Source organism: Aedes albopictus, unplaced genomic scaffold (genome assembly GCF_035046485.1).
Source record: "Aedes albopictus strain Foshan unplaced genomic scaffold, AalbF5 HiC_scaffold_19, whole genome shotgun sequence".
Classification (NCBI taxonomy): domain Eukaryota; kingdom Metazoa; phylum Arthropoda; class Insecta; order Diptera; family Culicidae; genus Aedes; species Aedes albopictus.
In genome coordinates this window covers 80,684-102,883 of record NW_026916969.1, presented here as the reverse complement: position 1 = coordinate 102,883, position 22,200 = coordinate 80,684, and the positions used below count along the sequence as shown (strand labels likewise).

Genomic DNA, 22,200 nt, shown 5'->3' with positions numbered 1-22,200 from the left:
TGCTTCTTACAGTAAAAATGATAGTAAAATAAAATAATAAAAATAAAATGGCAAGCTCGCGTGTCATGCCTCGAGCATGTGCACTTGTCAACAACTCATACGCAATCGTTACTATAATCGTCTCTAAGCTAACTACTAGCGTCCACCATGATATGTACTGCACATATGTCGACATTAGTAATACAAAGTGAGTGTATCGGAAAATTTTCACAAGGTTCACCCTAGGACTTCTGCCACAAGTTCTCCCGGGATTTTGCTGGGGTTTTCTTCTGGATTTTTGCAAGCGTTCCTTTTGGAATTTTCCCAAAACAGCTGAAAGATTTGCTTGCAGAATTCCTCCTAGAATTTTTTCTAAAACTTCCCTTAGAGATTCCCCAGATTTTTTTGCTAAGAAGTTTCTACCGGGGTTTTCCTCAGAGGAACCCTCATGATTTCATCACAAGTTTTTCCAGTAATTTATCCAAGAAGTTTCGAGAGACAATGAGATTCTCCTTTAATTTCACATATAGTTTCCCATTTTTTTCCCCCTAAATTTCCTTCCGCATTTTGTTTTGTTTAAAGGTTTTCCAGGTTTTCTCTAGGAGTTCTTCGCAGGATTTCTCTGGAAATGCTATCCATAGAATTTTCTCTGGGGTTTAAACCAGTTTCTCACTGGGTTCTTCTTCTTCTTCTTAATGGCTCGACGCCCTCACTGGGACTTGGCCTGCCTCGCTTCAACTTAGTGTTCTTTGAGCACTTCCACAGTTATTAATTGAAAGGCTTTTCTTTGCCTGCCATTGCATGATTTTGTATATTGTGAGGCAAGTACAATGATACACTATGCCCAGGGAATCGAGAAAATTTGCCCGACCGGAACGGGAATCGAACCCGCCGTCTCCGGATTGGCGATCCATAGCCTTAACCACTAGGCTAACTGAAGACCCTGGGTTAAACCAGGGATTTCTTCACGGGAGGAAGGTTTTTTAAGGGTATTTCATTGTTAAATCCGGAAATACTACTATCTAGAGTTTTTACCGGCATCCTATTGACTCCTTCCAAATTTCTTCACGGAAGTTCTAATTAGGGTTTTTCTTTGGATTACTTCTGAAATTCTGAAAAGGGAAAATGGTAACTATGAAAAAACCCTGAGAGATATTCTAGGATAAGTATCCGAATAATCCAAACGGAATTTCTTTTGCAAGTCCAAAAGAAATACAGAACATATTTACGGACAATTTTGAAGAAAAACGTCGAATAAAATACTTGGGACTCTTCTGGAAAAGTCTCCGGAGGAATACCGGAAGGAATTAGTAGAATACTAAGAACAATATCTCGAAAATCTTGGGATGAATTCCGACGAAAATCCCGGAAGGAATCTCAGGAGAAAATCCTTCGGGAGAAATTCTGAATGAAAATCCCGAACTACAGAAGGAATCTCGAAGAAATTTTGAATGGAATCAAGAAAGAATACTCTCGGGAGATATTTAGCAATACTGGAAGAAATGTAGGGTGCGTGTACCAATTATGGCACTACCTAAGGAAAGCTATTTATACAAAAATAACGAGAAGACCAACGAATGTCACCAATAAGTTAAAAGACAGCTTAGTTTCCATACTTTACAGGAAAAATATAGAAACGTAGCCAAAACTACTTTTAGTATTGATTACAGCGTGTGCCAATGATACGAACCCTGTACCAGTTATGGTTACTTTTTTTTAACTTCGGTTCCTTTTCGCACTATTAGCATGCATTCCTTATGGGGTTAGCCATAACTGGTACACTACGGCAAAAAAGGGTGCAAGGAAGCCAAAATTTTAAGGAAAATGATTTATTTCTACCATGATTTGAGGAAAATGTGGAGTTTAAATGAGTGCGACTATATTTTATGAACGTGATCTGTTGTTCACAAATTTTTTCTTGTTGATTTACATCGTTAAAGGGTGAAAATTAACTATGGCGAATAATTGGTACTATAGCCATAATTGGTACACTTACCCTAAGTTATAATTTCGAGTGCAATTCAAGGATAAATTCTAGATAAAATTTCCAGACAAATGAGAGTTAATTTTTAGAAGATTTATCGAGATAAGAATTCTTAGCTCTTCAGCGTGGTGTACAATATAAATGCACCAAGACCACGCGAAACTAAAAACGCAAACTCCGCGCCAGCTGTAACAGCCCTGTGATTACTAATGACACCGTGGCCCTAAACAATGAAGAATTTCCGACAATCACTACTGACGAATTACTAAAACTTATGCCTATGACAACTAAGGTACACCGGGGCAAGTTGAAACGGGTGGGGCAAGATGAAACACGAAGTTTTAAAACAGATTTCAATACAATTTGGTAAGTTATCCTTCGTTAAAAGATTGTTTGAATCAAAAACTATGCGTTATGGCGATCAAACTGTTTATCATCATTAGAAAACGTCATGTTAACCCGCTGTTTCATCTTGCCCCACCCGTTTCAACTTGCCCCGGTGTACCTTACCGGAATTCCAATACCAGTAAAATAATGAATGTCTCTGATTTGAAGACAAAATAATAATCGCATTGAAGAATTTATAGATGAAATTTAAAATTCTATGAGAAACGAAATTTAAAAACAAAAAACTTATAAAAAAAAATGCTGCTGAAATTCGGAAACAAATATCTCTTGAAACTTCTACACCAACTTCTGAAAGAAAGGTGGAAAGAATGCTGAAATATAGCAAAAAGAAAGCAGAACTCCAAAGCAGAAATGGAGGGAAACGTACCTCGGGATCCTACCTACTGATCTCCTGAAGAATTGCATCTCCTGAACAGTTGCAGCTAAAATTCCTTTGGGATTTTTCGTTTATTTTTGAAAACTTCATAATTTCAGGAAAATTTCTTCAGAATCGGGCTTCGTGGCCGTGCGGTTAGCGGCGTCAGTCGTTTAGGCGTACCCGAGCAGAGGAGAATATCAAAATGATAACACCGGAATCACAAAATCTGTTTTTATATCTTGGTTTGTTATTATTAACTTATTGAGGCACCTTTCCATAACATGTTTTGTTGGACAAACTTATTCTGTTATGATCGTGGTATTAATATATTTTCTTCAAATAACATTTCAATAACATGTTTTGATGTAGAACAAGTTCAGTTATTATTGAGTTATTGGAACTTTTCAAATATTTGATCATCAATAATACATCAATAACAAGTTTTGCAATCAAAACTACACCATTCAAGATTGACGTTGTTCACAGCATTTCGCAAGGAACTGTTGAGAAAATCATGTTTTCTCGTCAGTTCCTCATCCTCTTCTTTCTGGCATTACATTCTAACTGTGTCAGTAGGGATCATCCATTAAGTACGTCACGCTAAAATTGGTGATTTTCGTCCTCCCTACCCACTTCGTACGGGGTTTTCCTATACTTAACACATTGCTTGTCACATTTTCACAAACCCCCCTTCCCCCTAAGACCTTATAAGATCTTTTAACTCATTTTGCTTTAAAATTGTTATCAATAACTTGTTAATTTCAAAATTTGTTATTGAAATATTTTGCGAATACACTGTTATTAAGTTGTTATTGAAACAAACTAAACGTGTTATTCAACTGGTCTTCCTAGAACATTTTTTTGTTATGATTTTTGTTATTTTGCCGCTTATGACAGACAAGTTTATAACATGACATGTTATGTTAATAACACAAAAATAACTCTTTCCGTTTCTCAGTTATTTTTCCATATAACATATTTTAATATGCTGTAGATATTCTCTACTTCTCGGGTATTGTGAGTGCCACGGAGTGAGGGTTCGATTCCCGCTCCAGTCGGAGGAAACTTTTCGTCAAACGAAAAATCCTTCATTGGTCCACTGGGTGTTTCGTGTTGTCCGTTGCCTAATGTTAGTGATTGTTCAGTTTGTGCAACCTCTGGTTGAAGACGGTGTAGTGTCTTTTTTTTTAGAATCTACTTTCACACATTTCTGTTAAAACTAGTCAATAATGACGATGTGTTCTGAACATTAATTTACCAGCACAACTCTGGTGATTTTTGTTCTCACCAATCGCCTTGGTTGAATTATAGGCAGTAAATTTAGAGACTTGGGATTTTAAAACATTGTTTAAATTATTCGATATTAATTAAGAAACTTCTAAGAGAATTTTCGGAATTATTTTCAAAAAAAATCAAAGTAATCAGAATGTTTGGAAAACTTTCTGTGGCAGTTTATAACAGAAATCCGGGAGCAATTATGTGACTCATCTAGCTTCAGATGTAACTGAAATTTAATATCTCTAGAACATTTCCAAGAATTATTTATGCTTACCCTTAAAAGTGATACATGTGTAACATTTTAACAATTTGTTCAAGGTGTCTACTCATTACCAAAACTGAAATTCCTTGTTTTTGGAAGTTATTTAAGGTTCCATATCAGAACTCAAAAAATCCACTAGAATAAAAATAAAAATCTAATACAAAAAAAAACATAAAGAATTAAGAAAATTCTTAAAACTAAAATTCGATGATAAATAAATTTCTGTAAAAAGAAGCAGCTTTCAAAAAAAATATAACTTCTATGAATGTAATGACAATAAAATGTCGATTTCATATGGCTGACTCAATAAGGGGTTTTAAAATTATCGTTGACCTAAGCAAAAATCTTCGTGGAATTTTCACCAAAAATCATTTTAATGATAAAAAGACATTTATGGTAGAACTCATGACACTTAAAAATTATGAACATATTTTTGGGAAACATTACAAACACTTTTTTTAAATGTTTCACGAAAAATCACCAAGAACATGTTTAGTTCCTTCCTGAAAGTTTATTTCTGCAACCGTTAAAAACAAATTTACTTGTATTTTTACCAATCTAGTTGAAACAACTGAATTTCCAATAATTCTTTAAAAGGATAAAAACAAAATTGTACATGAAGTACCACCAAGCAGTCGGCTTGAAAGTCGTCCACGGTATCTCAACTGTACCCTAATTCCTACTCAAAAATTCTGTTTAAATAAGAATATTTATATAATGCCAGCAGGGCTTCTAAAACAATAAGTCGAAAAGGAGAGCGTCCAACATAGCTCTGGTCCTCAAATATTCCTACCTCATGCTTCCACGGGTCAAACGATGACAAAGACCACCAGCTAAGAGTTGTGTGCTTAGCTCATAGTGCAGCCTGGGCACTGTTGTTCTTCTGACTTCAGCTAGATTGAGGAGGTACGTAAAGTAGGAGGAAATGCGTTGATGCAGAAGTAAATGTTTAACGAAATCCAGTGCATTGACAAATATCGAGTCAAAAATGGCGTATTGTTTCATGTTTTGCCTACTCTTCCGCTATGTACACGGAAAGAGATAAAAGATTACGTTAAACCCATTCGAACTTTATTCTCATACCTGAACTAACAAGCTATGCAAAATAATAACAGAAAAATAAAAACAATGCAATGGAAAAAAAAAAAAGATGAATTCAACGAACCGAAAAGTAATTGTAAAACCGATTTAAACGTAAAAATAAGCCGCCTACCATAATGGCAGGATCACAATCACCTTCCGCCCCGGATTTTTCCACCAACCATCATCATCGTATCGGTCCACTGCACGGCGACAGATAAAAAGTCAATCGAATTTAAAACACTTGCAATCGAATCCGGAATGGGGACGAACTCGTTAAAAATCAATGATGCCATCATCATCGAGCCATCATATGGCGATCGATTGGGCAGGTATGTATGTCCCTCCCGGAACTCTCACCTGTGCATCCGAACAATGCAATCCCTTCGTTCCTTCGAGCGAACGCGAGCGATGGTTAAAGCATAAAACATTAAAGAGGGTTTATGTAAATTTCGGGAATTATGGTATGCGCATGTGTTTTCCACCTAGCACGCGTAGGTATAGTGGCGACGTCTCTAACGATGACGAACGAATCTTTTGAAAAGTTTGTTCGAAGCCGATTTCCGGGAAAGTCGATTTCTTTCGAGATTGGTGTGTGTCGCGTCGTCGTCGTCGTCAGTCAGTCGTTTTCTCGCGGGTACGGCTTTTGTTAGGTGTCTGAATGCGATAGCAGAGATGGATGAATATGATGATTGATCTGCATATTCTGATATGTTGGGACATTACCAAGTCAAATGTATATTCCCTCAGAGGAGCACAAGAATATCTGGCACACATTTGACGGGGTTCTACCTAGTTGTAGCAAACTTGATGAAAAGCATTGTGTTGCAAATTGAGCATTTTACGTCATAGGAAAAGTCAGTAGAATCTCGTGATTTGGTCCTTACCACAAGCATACAGCACACATTGATCGAATTAATCTTAGAGATAGCATCGTCCATCAATTTACTCTTTGGTTTTGAAGTCGAAAATTTGGTCGATGTTTTAATGTTTGCACCTATTGAGCCAATATGTTTTTAAGATTTTCAGATTTTTTGGAATTTCTTTAGTGATTATTGTAGAAGTTCTTTTAAACATTTTTCCTAAAATTTCTTCTGGTGTGTAGCCTGCAGTTGCATCAGTGATTCTTTCCTGGAATTCATTCTGAATTCCCCCAAATATAGCTTCTGCAAGCCTTCCAAAAGCTCTTTCTGAGATATTGCTAGGTTTTTTTTTCTCTGGGATTTCTCCTGGATTTTCTACCTCTATTCCTTCTGGAGTTCCTTCTATTATTTTTTTTTCCTTCTGGAAGTTCGATCTGTCTAAAACTCCTCAATGAGCTCTTTTGCAATTTCAACTAGACTTTATTTTTAAGATTATTTTTAAAAATTCGTTCAGAAATATCTCTAGGTAAATATTTCTTCTGTGATCTTTGAAAAAGGTGCCCCTCCGAATCTTTATGGTGTTTGTTCAGAAAGATTTGCCTACACTTGAAAATCCGTCTGGAATTCTTCCAGTAGTATGTTTTGGCATTCTTCTTGATCTTGGTTCTGATTTTCCTCTTGTAGTTCCTTCATGAGTTCTTTCTGTAGATTCTTCTGAAATTTCACAAATTACTTCTAAAGAAATACCAGAAGGTACTACATACTGAAGATATTTCAGAAGGATTTTTAGGAGAAATCCCAGAAGGAATCGCATACTTTAAAGATCCTCGCGTTAGAAGATTCCAATTTTCCGACCAATTTCCCGTTAGCTTAATAGTTGAGGCTTGTAATTTCCTATCCACCCAAACAACACACATGTCATATAAAAGTTACGGCAGCGCAGATTTTGGTTATATAGAAGTTAATTTGACGTAATTCTAACACAATGCTAGAATTATGTCATAATAACTTCTATACAACCAAAATCTGCGCTGCCGTAACTCTAATATGACATGTATGTTGCTTGGGCGACGACGGGTAACAACATTCCTCATTCGTATTGAATATTCAATATAACACTGGTTTTATCGGGAAATCTTCTAAATAGCAAACACGATATTTCACATATCCAAAAATGTAACAATCACAAAGAAAACACACAAAACACATATTAGGGCCTGTCCATAAACTACGTAGACTCTTAGGGGGGGACGGGGGCGTCTGGCCAAAGTCTACGCTCCATACAAATTTTGAAAATTTTGTATGAACGAAAGTCTACGAGGGGGGAGGGGGGGTTCTGAAATGGCCAAAAATGAGTCTACGTAGTTTATGGACAGCGCCTTATACACATAAACAAACATAACCAAAAGATGAAAAAGTAGAACCCTGTAACACTTAAACATGGAAATGTATAAGATATGTAACAAAATATTTGAATTAACATTTAAATTCATGGTAAAAAAAACGAAAATCTTCTGATGATTCTACCATAGATTCCTTTCAGATAATTTTCCACGGGTTCCTTCAGAAACTTTTCCATGATTTTTTTTAGAAATTCTTCCCTTTTAAGGAATCTCCAGGAATTTCACCAAGAATTACCTTCCATGCTTAAGAAATTCCTCCGGGGATTATTTCAGAAATTTTTCCGGGGATTCCTTCAGAAAACCATTCTCGGAATCTAGACACTCTTACGTCAAATGTTTTTAGATAATTGAGAATTCAGAATTCTAACATGAATTTTGCCAAAAATTTCTTCAATATATCTTCTAAATACTGTATTCTTACAGAAATATTTTTCAGGGATGCCTTAAGATAATTCACCGGATATTCGTTAAGAAATATCTCCCAACTTCCCTTCATATCTTCTCGCAGAGATTTCTTTTTAAATTTCTCCAGAGATTCCTCCATAAATTTTCGAAAGAATGATATATACAAAATCCTAGCGTTGCCTGTCTGTCTGTCCGTAATGCTTTGAAATGTGTCATTGAAATGTTTCACCATAGCTATATCGAACGTTTAAAAATATCGAGAACTTTCTGAAAGTTAGTGAATAAGAATATATAATAAGAAGAACAATCTGAAATGTTGTGAAACATCATATATATATAAAAGCCCAGCGTTGTATGTCTGTCTGTCCGTAAAGCTTTGGAATGTTTCGTTGAAATGTTTCACCATAGTTGTATCAATTTCTAAAAATTACAAGAATTTTCTGGATGTTCTTTGACTTTCCAGAAATAACAAGAAGAACCTTCTGGAATGTTCTGGATCATCAATATTCTAAAAATCTCAAGAACTTGGAAGTTGCCGAAAGTTCCAGAAAAAAGAAAAAGAACGTTCAAGAATGTTCTGGAGTATTGAGCTTCGTAAAGTTTCGCAAATCTCCTTGAAGTTTCTGGACGCTTCAAAAGGAGGGGGAGAACCTTCTACAGCTTTATGGAACATCATCTTCTTCTTTTTCTTGGCGTACCATCTCAACTGGGACAAAGCCTGCCTCTCAGCTTATGTCTATGAGTTCTTCCATAGGTAATGACTGAGAACTTCCTTTTCTAATGATCACTTTTAAGTTGTTAACTTTTTAGAAAAGAACCTCTAGAATGTTGTCAATATCAAATTTTATAAAATTTAGAAAGCTTTATGGAAGTTAGAAAACAGCCTTCTCGAATGTTCTGGAACATAAAAATCTATAAAATTTCCAAAAACTTCCCTGAAGTTACTGAATGTTGTAAAAGTAAAATAATCATCTGAGATATTATAGATTATCACACTTTTTCAAATACGGAAAACTTTCTGTAAGCAACTAAACGGAGAAGAATCTTGTGGAATGTCCTGTAACATTTTTTTTTACTTTTGAGAACTTTCTGGAAATTATAAGCTGGAAAGAAGAAAGGACATTTTGGAATGTTCTGGAACATAAAATAACATAAAATTTTGAGAACTTTCTGAAGATTGCTGAATGTTTAAAAAAGAAGAATAATAATCTAAATGTATATGCTAGATCATCAAAATTCTTAAGATTCTAAGGACTTTAGAGAAGTTACTGGACGTCTCAAAAACAAGACTAAGAACCTTTTGCAAACTTTTTAAATTTACGAAAAGTGTCTGGAAGTTTGTAAACGTTCCAGAAAAAGGAAAACTAACCTTCAGGAATGTTCTGGAACAACCCAGGTGAGCGTTCATGGAAAAATATAAAATGGGCCTTCTAAAAAGTTCTGGAACATCAAAATTCAATAAATTTCGAGAACTTTCTGGAGATTAATTAACATTCAAGAGAGAAGCATTTTGGAGAGAGATTCTGGTATGTTCTCGAGAACTTTACAGAAATAGCTGAAGATTCTAGAAATCTCTGGAACTCTTCTTTCTACTATATAAAAGCGTACGACCAGAATATTCGGCAGTATTTTATGAACCGACAGACGTTTATGTCAAAAAGTGTTGCATGAAGAAGGGTAACTGGAATTTTGAAAACTATCTTTTCCTAGCTAACGTGGCTAGCCACGTCGGGTCATCTAGTCAAAATATAATATAATAAATCTTCCGAGAACTATCTGTACAAATATAACGTTCTTAAATGTTCTGGAGTACCAAATTTCTTAACTTGTCGAGGTGTGTACAACAAGGAAAAGAAGATATACTAGGATATCTTTCGAAGGAATGAAGAGACATATAAAATGAACGTTCTTGAACTTTTTTTTCGACATTTGAGAAATTTATGGAACATACCTGAAGATTCGCATGATTTTGGAATATTCCAAAATATTCTCAGATGAAACGAATAAATTTTATAAATATTCCTGTGAGAATCAGAAGATGAAATCGAAGATTTTTTTATCTGTATTAACAAGATTTTTATTCCTAGGCTAGTTCATCTCGGGACCCACGCTTTACTTCCCTTCGGAAGAGAGAACTCACATTTTTGTGAGTTTGTCGAGAGTTGGATTCGATCCCAGGTCCTCGGCGTGATAGTCAAGTGTTCTAACCATCACAACAGGTCCACTCCACAAATTCATGAACATTCATGAACATTCCCGAACATTCTTCGTAGGAATCAAACCAATAGCACGCTCAAATATTTTTCTCGAAAAATAGCGTATTTAAAAGTTTTCTGTTTGTATTCGGACTAACCTGCCAGAAAAAGACAAAGAAGGTAATTGGATATTGTAGATCTCTTCAGAGGAATAAATATAGTTTCTGAATAAAGTTGAAGATAAACTTAAAACGCATATCAAACATTTTAACATTAAGCCATTAGGACAATTCTCGGAATTGCAAAAACGTGGCTAGCCACGTAGGGTCAGCTAGTTACTGCAGAGAACCATCTATTGGTTCCGTCAGACAAAATTCTATTGATAAAAAATCCATAAAATGTGCCATGCAAAAATTGTCCATTTCAACCCCCGTTCCCTCCCCTCCTGACAAATCGATGAAACCTCTGAAATTTGTGTACGGGTTGTCACCCATTGCTGATCTTTTCTCCCTCTAGGCATGACGTAATTTATAGGAAACGTCTCAGTAGTATCTGCACGAATTCCTTCATGCAGTAATCTAAGGATTCTTTTTAAAAATCCTCATACAGGCTCATACAGAAATTCCTTCAGGAATTCCTCCGGCTATTTCTCCATGTATTTTCTCGGAAATTATTCCAGGCTTCCTTCCAAAATGTCTTTAGGAATGTCTCTAGAAAACTTCTCTAGAAAATACCATTGGAAATTTCTCAGGTAATTTTTCTAGTGTATTTTACAGAAGTTCAAGTTTCTACAGACGTTTTTCCAGGATTTCCTTAAAGAAACTTTAATGACTTGTTCCGGGTATTCTTTCAGAAAATTCGTAATTTTAAATAAAAGATTCCTCCTGGAATTCCTCAAAATATGTCTATATAAATTTCTAAATGAATTCAACAAGGGTTTCTCAAGCAGTTTTTTAGGTATTACTCAAGGTTTTTTCATCCGCACCTTCTAGGATATCTTTCGGGAGCTTCCTTGGGATTCTTTCAGATATTTCTTCAGGGATTTTATTTACAGAGATGAGACAAGATTTATTCAAAAGATCCTTCAAGGATTGCTTAAGAATTTTCTCCACGGATTGATTCTGAAAATTCTCCAGGAATTCCTACATAAATATTTCCAGAAACCCCTTCAATAGTTTAAGGATTTTTCATGAATGTTAGCAAACTTCTTTAGATTTGTTTTAGATATTAATCTAGAGCTTTCCCGAAAAAAAAACCATAAGCTATTCATTTGAAAATTCTTCTATGGGACCAAGGGCTCTTCCAGGCATCCCTTGGAAAATTTTGTCAGGTGTTACTGAAGAAATTTCTAGAAGTTTTCTTTTTCGTACTGTTTCTTTTGAGATTTAATCAGAGATTCCTTCACGGATTTTTTTATAATATTACACAAAAAAATCTGGAAACATTATTCAAGGATTCCCTGAAAAGATGTCCAAAGGAATTCCTGGAGATTTGGAGATTCCAAGATTTTTTTTTAATTTTCTGAAGCGATTGCTGATTTTTCTTTTTTTTTTTTTTTGAAGTAATCTTCTGAGGAGTTTATGCCAGAATCTTTGGGAATTACATGGAGGTACTCCTTGAGATGGCTCTAGAGGAATTCCTAGAATCACTTTTTGAGAAAAAAATCTGAAGTAATCTTTGGAGGAGTTGCTGCAGGAACCACTGGGGAATATCTGGAGGAACCTCTGGGGAATACCTAGAGGATTCTCTTGAGATGGCTTTGGAAAAATTCCTTGAAGATTTTAATGACAAACTTTTTGAGGCATTCAAGGAAAAATTCCAGGAGGAGTTTCAGAAAATCTAAAGAGATTTCCAATGGACACTCTTGAGGAAGTTCTTAAGTAACCGTAGTAAAAATTTCCAGAAGAATCCTTGAGATAACTTTTGCAGGAATTCAAGCGGACAAAGGTATTGGAAGAGTTCTGGAATAGATCCATAAATAAATTTCTAAAGGGATACTTGAGGATGTTCTGAAGCACCCCCTTGTAGAACTGCTGCAGATACTTCTAAAGGAGTTCTTAAAAAAAAAATGCTTGTAAAATGTTGAAAGGTATAAGTGAACAAAAATTCCTGAAACATTTATTTAAATAATCACTCGCTAGAGTATTTTTTGGAGGAAACCTAGCAGAAGCTTGAAAAAAATCTAAAATTCTTGAAGATAAACACTAAATTACTTTATTTTAAAAGAAAGGGATTTTGTGAAGGAATTTCTAAAGGAATGACTGGAAATCCTGCCTATATTCCTGGAGTAACATCAAGAAATAAATTCGGAAGTTATATCTGAAAAAAGTCCTTGATAGAGCTTAAGCTTTGAGTTTGAGCATGAATGACCGCCCGTGGATGCTGAAAACACAGCAAGCTGTGCACGCGCGAGGACGTATTTAAATTGTACTGTCACATTTTTTTCATGCTGAGGAATTTCATTTGGACGAATGGCGTGTGGAACTAATACTTCGGAGAATTAGAGGAAGCAAACGGAAAACACCGAGCAGAACCACGCCGACCAGGGAGTCATCATCGACCCGGAATGTTTGATCAAGTACCCGCTGCAGTCGACCTGGACGCTCTGGTACCAGGAACCGGACCGCGCCAAATCGTGGGAAAACACCCTGAACGGTGACCAGCTTTTCCAAAGTCGAGAGTTTTGGAGTCTGAACACATCAAGAGCCTGGCCGACGACATCAAGGTCGGTAGCGATTACTCTTGGTTCAAGAAGGACATCCGTCCGATGCGGGAAGACGATAGCAACAAGCGCCGCGGCTGGTGGATGTGCCACGGTTGCAGCGTCAGGAGCTGGACAAGTACTGGCTAGATACGATTCTGTGTCTCATCGAAGAGGTATTCGTAAGACAATAGTAAGTTTTCAACGATAAAAGGTAAATATTTTTATTCACGTATACAATACTTTATTTTTTCGATCATTGCATTCCATCCAAATTCAAAATCTGGTATAGAATGTAATAGAATAACCGTCTTTCAAATGCTAACATAACAATAACATAATGCAAATATAACACAACCAGTTCTGTGGGTTAAGAGGAGGGTTATCAGAGCCGCCAGTCGATACATTATATATGGTTGGAAGAGTGGAGATGCCAACTTCCCTTTAAAACCATTATGTAGAGAATGGTGAACTCTTCTTCTTCACATTCATTGGGGCATCCTCCAATGCGATGGCTTGCACTATATATAATTGTGTGATCTTGATTTAAAAAAAATCAAGATGAGTATAATTATAATGTTTTGCTTGATCGAATCACATTGGGTGGACAGCCCACTGCTATCGGGCTTAGTACCGTGCTACAATGAATGGAGAACTATCATCATCATCATCATCATGACCGCCCGTGGATGCTACTCCAGTATCGCCAGACCAGCTACATTCACACAAGGAACCAATGAGATATCTGCCGGGGACTAAGCAGGCATCTTCAGTGTGTGAGTGTTGGTGATCTTCTATTTTGGGCGACAATGGCTCCTGCCACGTCTGGTTGCAGGTCAATGTGGGGAAGGATGGGAAGTGGTGATTGCAATCGTTTGTATCCACAACAGGATGTCGGAATGTTGGTGGGATATGGTTGGCATTAGGTTCACTCATTGGTTCTTGGATGCCTGGCGTAAAGTGATGATAAGTGTATTTATTACTCTGAAGATAATGCGGCACAGTTCGCTTGATTGCATAACTCGTAGGCGTTATCTATCATAATTGACACTCTGCTATTTAGGAAAGTTGGAAGGAAGGAAAACGGCTTTTTCAACCCGTTTCTGTTCTAGCGATGGCTACCCAGTCAACACACGATCGCATATGATGTTGAATACGATGCAAAAGTGGAGGCGATATACGCACACTTTACACGCAGCTGGGTATGAACATGTGAATATACAAGAGTTGTATATGTAGAGAGGAGGGAGGAAGTATATAGAAAGATACAAAGTAGGAGGAAAGGGAAGGGCCGAGGATTAAACCCAGGACCTTCTGCATGGCAATCAGAAGCGGTAGCAACTAGACCACCAAGCCAGTCTCTAAAGAGATTCCTGAAGGGTTCCCGGAAAAAAAGTCTGATCGAATCCCTGAAGAAAGGTCTCATTGAATCCCAATAGAAGTGTATTGTGCACTCCTGGAAAAATATTTGAACAAATTCTGAGACAACCCTGAAAAAAATTCCTAGAAGAATCTCTTGAGAACTTTCTGGAAGAATTTCTGGAGTAATGTGTGAGAGAATTTCCGGAGGAATTCCCGGAAGGAACCTCTTGAGGGGCTCCAATTAAAGATTGAGATAGTATTCCTTCCAAAAAATAATGTAAATTTCTAAAGCAATTATTGGGGATGAATACTCCAAGGAACCTCTGCAGAATTTCCTGCACGAATCTCATACTGATAATAAATTGAGTAACCTCTGAAGAAATTTCTGAAGGATTTGGACTCATCTAGAATGTGTTAATGAATTTCTGCAGGAATTGATATTTTTATTTTTTTTTTTTTAAGAAAGACTGCGTGAAAATGGAGGAATATCCTGCAGAATTTCAGAAAAAAATGTAGAGGAAAAATTTCCAATAATAATCCTGAGGAATTCCTGAAGGTATCTTTGGAGAAATTCTTGCTGAAATTATGAAAAGCATTCCCGCACTAATCTCAGAATTCTTTGAGAAATTTTTAGAGAAATTTCAGTAAGAATCTCTAAGCAACTCCTAGAGGTAGACAATATTTTATCAAACAAAGAATTTTGAACAGCCAGACGATGGCAGCACATGATGTTCTAGAATTTTTCCGGTACCACAGTAGTTGGATTGTTGGTAATTTTTTTTTTGTAGGGTAACTTATCACTGCGACCATTTTTCTGATCTATTGTGATACACCCACTTTAATGTGTAACCGTATCTCAAGGCGATAGGTCACTATTGTCCACACACTTTTAGGTCCTTGGATTAAATTTTCAAAAGACTAGCGCTAACAATTCACAAAAATAAAATAAATATACGCCACCGTGGAATGTGCTTCGGCGCACACGTCTACTCCACACATTTTGATCAAATTTATCTTAGTCAGCATCGTCCATCAATTTACTCTGAAATAAAAATTGGTGTTTCGAAGTGAAAATCTTTTTCGAATTTAAAACTTTAGCCCATATGTTTTTTATATTTTTAATTTTTATTGGTTTGTGTTCAAGACATCCTTCTGCGATTCTTCCAGAAGTACTTTTAGGCATTTCAAAAAGAAAATCTTGTGTTACTTTTCCGAAATTCCTTCTGAGAGGCCTGCAAACGATCTGTCTGAAACTTCTCAAAGAGCTCTCTCTCTGAGATGCCAACTAGACATTCTTTCCGTATTCTTCCTGGATTCCTGGCATCTTGGATTATTTTGAAGATATTCCTTCAGAAATACCTCTAGATAAATATTTTTCTGTGATCTTTGCAAAAGATCGTCCTCCGAATCTTTATAGAGAATCTTTTGGGATCCCTAGAAAAGTATTCAAGTATTTTGCTTTGGGATTGCTGCTATTCGTTTATTAGTTGGATCGGATGCAGATTAAAGATGAATGATGATAGAATGAAAAATCAATAGATTCGGCAATTTTCATCGTATTATTTTTGTTATTTTTCTTTTTATGACTGCGATGATAAAACAGCATTGAGTATTAAACTTATAGTTTTGTTCAAATAAATGTGATCAGTGTTGTGCCTTTTCATTCCGCCTTCTAATACTTATCATTTAACAGAAACGTGTGGATCGATTACCACTTGTAGTCTTCCTCAGTGTCAGTTATCCATCCTCAGACACTGAGGAAGAATACAAGTGATAGTCAAAATACGCGTATCTGTCAAAGGATAAGCATTAGAGGGTGGAATTAGTAGGTACGTTTGATCGCCATAACACATAGTTTTTGATTCAACCAATCTTTTAGCGAAGGAAAATTTTCTAAATTGTACTGAAATCTATTTCAAAACTTCGTGTTTCATTTTGCCCCACCCGTTTCAACTTGCCCCGGTGTACCTTACTGAATAAATCAATTCCATGCAATTGTATTCTATTCCACATTGTATTTGTAACTCGAAACACACAGAACAATGTTTTTTTTTTTACAGTTTCATCTGCCCTTACAAGACTGGACGAACTTCTCCAATACCAAATTTATTCCACCCCACATTATCGTCAATTACGATGCAATACAACGAACAGGCACACATCTCGATCCAAACGTAATCCCCTACAGTATAATCACTCCATCGTCTCCTGCATTATTTATTCCTGCATCCTGCATCCTATAGTCGAAGTCTAGCAGCACTTTCCCAACAGTAGCAGCAAACTTGTCTTCACACTTAATCCAATCCGAAATCTATTGCCCTCCCACCGAGTGCCGAGTGTGGTGTGTGGTGTAGTTCCCTTCCCCGCATTTTCCCGAAACCGAAACGTCGCCGTTTATCGGTTAAAAGAAAAGTTCAATACTCTCAGCGGGATCCTGGCTGGATGCTGGGCTAGAGCCAGCCAGTCAGCCATCCAGCCAGCATCGCTATTCCTCCTTTGATCCTTTCTTACATGTATATTGCGCCATGTATTGTGCTGCGCTGCTATTCGGCAGAAAGTAACGACAGACAGCGCTTGATGTGGGATCTGGGTGAGCTTCTTTTAGTTCTTGTCAGTGCGTCTTCCTTGAAAACTACGTAGGGGAGAATGGTCATCTTCTTACTACTTTTGTTTCTAATGATCTGCTTAAAATTTCTCATCGGTTCGAAACATGTCAGCCAGAAAAGGATGGACAGAATTCATCATAATAATATCAAATTGAATCGCAATCGTTTGAACGTTAATCAATATCATATGCGTTCAAACTGTTGATTTCATTTCAATATGCTTAATATTGAGATAATAAAAACGTATAAAAGTGGCAGGGAACTCGTATAGTATCCATCCAGTACAATACTAATTAGTTCATATATGGTGTATACACCAATGATTAGCATACATAGGTAAACCCAATATGAGTGAATTGCCGAATACGAATATATATACAACAAAACTCGCTTAACATTTTAAGTCGTATAACATAAGAAATATTATTCGATTTTACGTTAATTACCATTGCTTTTGTACGATTAAGTTTTAAGTATTACTTAAGTAACATTGTAATATCTAATAAACACGTATAACAGACTCATGAAATCCGTTTCTATCGAATAGTTGTCCAATACCCCCTACCAGCATCAGTAAAAGTATTCGGCAACCCCCCACTACAGTAAAGTAATGGTACCGGTATGTGCAATTCGTTAAGAAATTCCAGCTTTCTAAAGATTTCCGCAAGACTTCCCCAGAGTGTGTAGCTATGGAAGCTATCTCTATACAGTAGTACATGTGTGTATGTGCCCAACAAGTGAAGGAAATAGATTTAGGAACAGAGCCCTACCATCGTCGTCGCCGTCGGTTTGTCGGGCGTCACACACTCACCCCTTGTTCAGCGTCCTTCGAAAAGAGTATCTATCCATTGGCATCCATTGGAGCTCAATTTCCTGTTCGGTGTAGTAAACTATACGAGCAGACCGCAATATGTGTGGAAAGTCAATACTTACAATCTTGGAAGTAAGCTAAAACTGAAAGAAAGCTTTCCGAGTAGCCAGCAAAGGGGTAGTTCACACACATGAAAGGAAGACGATATCGTATTTCCTCCTTCCAGGAGGAATCTTGAGGCTTGTGGTCGTTTGAACCCTTGGGTGCTCCCAATTCGTTGGATTTCGATAGTCGATACCGGAACGGAATCAACACCATCGTCCTGTTTTGTATGGAAGAAGTATGGTAGGAATCCCTGGAGGAAATCCCTGGGGGAGTTCCTGGAAGGAATCCCTGGGGGAGTTCCTGGAAGGAATCCCTGGGGGAGTTCCTGGAAGGAATCCCTGGGGGAGTTCCTGGAAGGAATCCCTGGGGGAGTTCCTGGAAGGAATCCCTGGGGGAGTTCCTGGAAGGAATCCCTGGGGGAGTTCCTGGAAGGAATCCCTGGGGGAGTTCCTGGAAGGAATCCTTGGGGGAGTTCCTGGAAGGAATCCCTGGGGGAGTTCCTGGAAGGAATCCCTGGGGGAGTTCCTGGAAGGAATCCCTGGGGGAGTTCCTGGAAGGAATCCCTGGGGGAGTTCCTGGAAGGAATCCCTGGGGGAGTTCCTGGAAGGAATCCCTGGGGGAGTTCCTGGAAGGAATCCCTGGGGGAGTTCCTGGAAGGAATCCCTGGGGGAGTTCCTGGAAGGAATCCCTGGGGGAGTTCCTGGAAGGAATCCCTGGGGGAGTTCCTGGAAGGAATCCCTGGGGGAGTTCCTGGAAGGAATCCCTGGGGGAGTTCCTGGAAGGAATCCCTGGGGGAGTTCCTGGAAGGAATCCCTGGAGGAGTTCCTGGAAGAAATCCCTGGAGGAGCTCCTGGAAGAAATCCCTGGAGGAGCTCCTGGAAGAAATCCCTGGAGGAGCTCCTGGAAGAAATCCCTGGAGGAGCTCCTGGAAGAAATCCCTGGAGGAGCTCCTGGAAGAAATCCCTGGAGGAATTCCTGGAAGGAATCCCTGGAGCAATTCCTGGAAGAAATCCCTAGAGGAGCTCCTTGAAGAAATCCCTGGAGGAATTCCTGGAAGGAATCCCTGGAGCAATTCCTGGAAGGAATCTCTGGAGGAATTCCTGGAAGGAATCCCTGGAGGAATTCCTGGAAGGAATCCCTGGAGGAATTCCTGGAAGGAATCCCTGGAGGAATTCCATGAAGGAATCTCTGGAGGAATTCCTGGAAGGAATCCCTGGAGGAATTCCTGGAAGGAATCCCTGGAGGAGTTCCTGGAGGAGTTTCTGTAAGGGATCCCTGGAGGAGCTGGAAGGAATCTCCGGAGGAGGAGCTGGAAGGAATCTCCGGAGGAGTTCCTGGAAGGAATTCTTGACAGGAATCCCCGGAGGAATTTTTGACAGGAATCCCTGGAAGAGTCCCTGACACAGGAATACCTGGAGGAATATCTGAGGGAATGCCTGACTGTAATACCTGGAAAAATGTTGGACAGGAATCCCAGGAGAAATTCAAAGATCAAAAGTGTATCAATTAAAACACCTGCAGTCTACTAGTTATTTGTTTGAAATCATATCTGCTCCCAACGGTTCTTACAAAAAGCAGTAAACTACCGACAACAGTTATCTAAAAGTATTCATTTGCATCAACGACATTTAGTATTACCATACGAACATCTGAAGCGTGACCTTTCCGACCCATTCAGCCCCGACAGAAACAAGCGAATGAGGGGGCTCGTTCGCCCGTCAGATAAATGGATGGCATGCTGACTGAGGCTGTCGACAGACAGAGATGTGATATGGTGATGGTGACAAATCCAGACGGCAGCCGCCAGAGTCGTCGTGTGTCACCAGCCAGCCAGTTGCATGAAAAATGCAAACATTAAAACAAAGTTAATTAATTATTGCGCTCTGATGGGGTTTATTTTTTTCTCCTGACATCAGTTTTTCAATGTGCCCTTTTGTATTTAGTCGCTGTTGAAGAAAAAAAACAACTTTGTGTTCGGTTTTATGGTGCAAGGGTGAAACAGAGTTAACGATGATGCATGGTGGATAGTGGTCGGACATGTCAGGAGCTGGAAGCTGGATGATGTAATTTAGAAATTGCTTTTTTATATGTGGCTGGCTGATGTCGCGAATGCTTGAGTTGCTATTTCGTTGATTTTTTTTAGTTTAACGAGTTAATTAAAAATTCTTATTCTCCTGGATGAGTTGCTAAATTCGTTGTTGGCAACTTTGTGAAAAGTAATATATTTGCTAGAAGGGATTTCAGGCATTGATAACAATGCGAATTGATCGTGAAACATTTTAGTTTAAGTTATACCTATGTATATCGATCTTGAGTGGCACTTATGCCTAAAACTGTTCTTTATCGGTACGGTACCAACGGTACGGTACCGACGGCCGCCTTTGAATGAAACAGAGCAATGATTCTCTGTATTTTTGGCATTATATTGAAAATCACTTGTCAACATTAGTGTTTCTCACCGTACAATTTGTAGTTGCTAGTCCGTGATTGAGCAGAACAATTGCACAAGGGGCCAAAAAACGTAGGGACTAAAAGAAGTAAAGGACGGCGCTTGCCTTGTCGTTACGGTCATCGAGGAAGGGAAGGAATGTTAGTGTGACGCACGTTGTTGATAGAGGCCGAGATTACATCTACTTCTCCACGACTGCCACGGGTAAGTTTCTATATTTGTAGGGGAGGGGAAAATGTAACTATTGAGGCGACACATGACGTGACGAACTTTTCAATATTTTCTGGGGAAATATGTGAAAAATATTGTTTACTTTTTGTAGTATTGTAATAATTATTGCAATAATTTGGAACGAGCTCACCAATTATCATCTATCCTTATGCTCACTGGAAAGACTAATCGCATAGATCTTAGCGGCTTCTTTCACTACCTAACATCGCATGATTGAAACCCGCGATCCCATCCACGGTTCAATAGCACGAATTATCGGAAATTTCACAATCAACAAAAATCGGTTTATATAGGTAGGATAGGAACACCTGAATTGCTGATATTTGTAACCATATTAGGCAATAAATACTGTTTTCACGTTGATTCATACCAATCATTCTATGAATCAAAGCTCTCCCACATGGCAAATCTAATGAAAAAGTGCTTGAAATATAACGTACGGAATAAATTCCCCAGCGAGAAGCTTTGATTGATAAGGTGTAATAATAATCCGCAAGACAAAACAAGTTCCAATGATTTGTGCAGAAATAGCGAATCATCAAGAAATACTGGCTGGAAATGGCGAAAGATTTGAGGGGGGGGAAACCCCGACACTGTTGGCGCCAACTGGGGTAATCCATTTATATGTGTAATTTCCTTCCATTTTTCTTCACCAAAAACGTGATTACCAAAAAGAAACGAAACAAAACAACAAATCCCCGTCGCGTCGCGTCGTCGGACTTCTCCGGACCACACACACCATTCAGGATCGTTTACTCGATTCCCCATGCAGGTCCAATCCATGTGGGGGAATAGTTATGATGGCAGAGTGTGGTACCATATGGGGTTCGTGCCGGCGTGAAATCGATGGATCACAAAGAAGACGCACGAGGTAACGACGAGGATTCAATCATACACCTATATGTCGTCGGCAGCAGCACAAAAGGAAGGGGAGGAAATACACGAACACGAACGGTTTGATTGGATCCCATAAATTTAGAGCACCAGTCAGAGTCGGTCGGTGTTACTGATGATGACGATGGGACGACGACGACGGCGACGTCGAGATGATCGAATTTTGAATGGAGTTACACCCGCGCCGCCGCCCCACACCCGGGGAGGAAAAGTGTTTGCCTTGTCTATTGGGGAGTGCAAACCATTCAATCTGCCAAACGAGTACACTTTTGCTGAGCAAACAACTTCTCTTGAATATTCGAATAGATTCATGAAGACATATACGGTTGAGTGGAAACAGGAGAAGTTTCCTATACTGTATCGAAGTTGGGTGAGAGGGTTCGGATTATTCGATACAATATTGAAATGTTCGGAACGATACAAATTTGCTGTCAATTAAAATATCAACGAAATCCAGAATAATGCATCTGCAGTTAGCGTGGTGTTTCTCATCGTTAGTTAGGATAAATATTGAAATAGTACCGATGGAAGAACTTGATGTCTAACTACAGCTGCAGTTTATATTAATTTGGTAAACTCAATCTTCAAGGAGTCCGACAAGGCTAATTGACAAGTAAGCTTTCTATTCCGCAGAATCATTACCTGTTCTGTGGCTTAGTTGGTTAAAGCGCCGATCTAGCGAATACGGAATCGTGGGTTCAAATCCCACCAGAACGCGATTTTTTTCACAAATTTATCTCTATGTATATTTGTCAATAAGCAACATGCTGTGCTTTTAATTAATTACAAGTTTCTCCGTATGTTTCAGACATACCAGGAAATCTGG

General features: G+C 38.3%; 1 pseudogene; it reads left to right on the top strand.

Annotated features, from left to right (window-relative positions):
• The first annotated feature begins 5,610 nt into the window (after positions 1 to 5,610).
• On the top strand, positions 5,611 to 18,002 carry LOC115260090 (eukaryotic translation initiation factor 4E1-like; annotated as a pseudogene).
• The last annotated feature ends 4,198 nt before the right edge of the window (positions 18,003 to 22,200 follow it).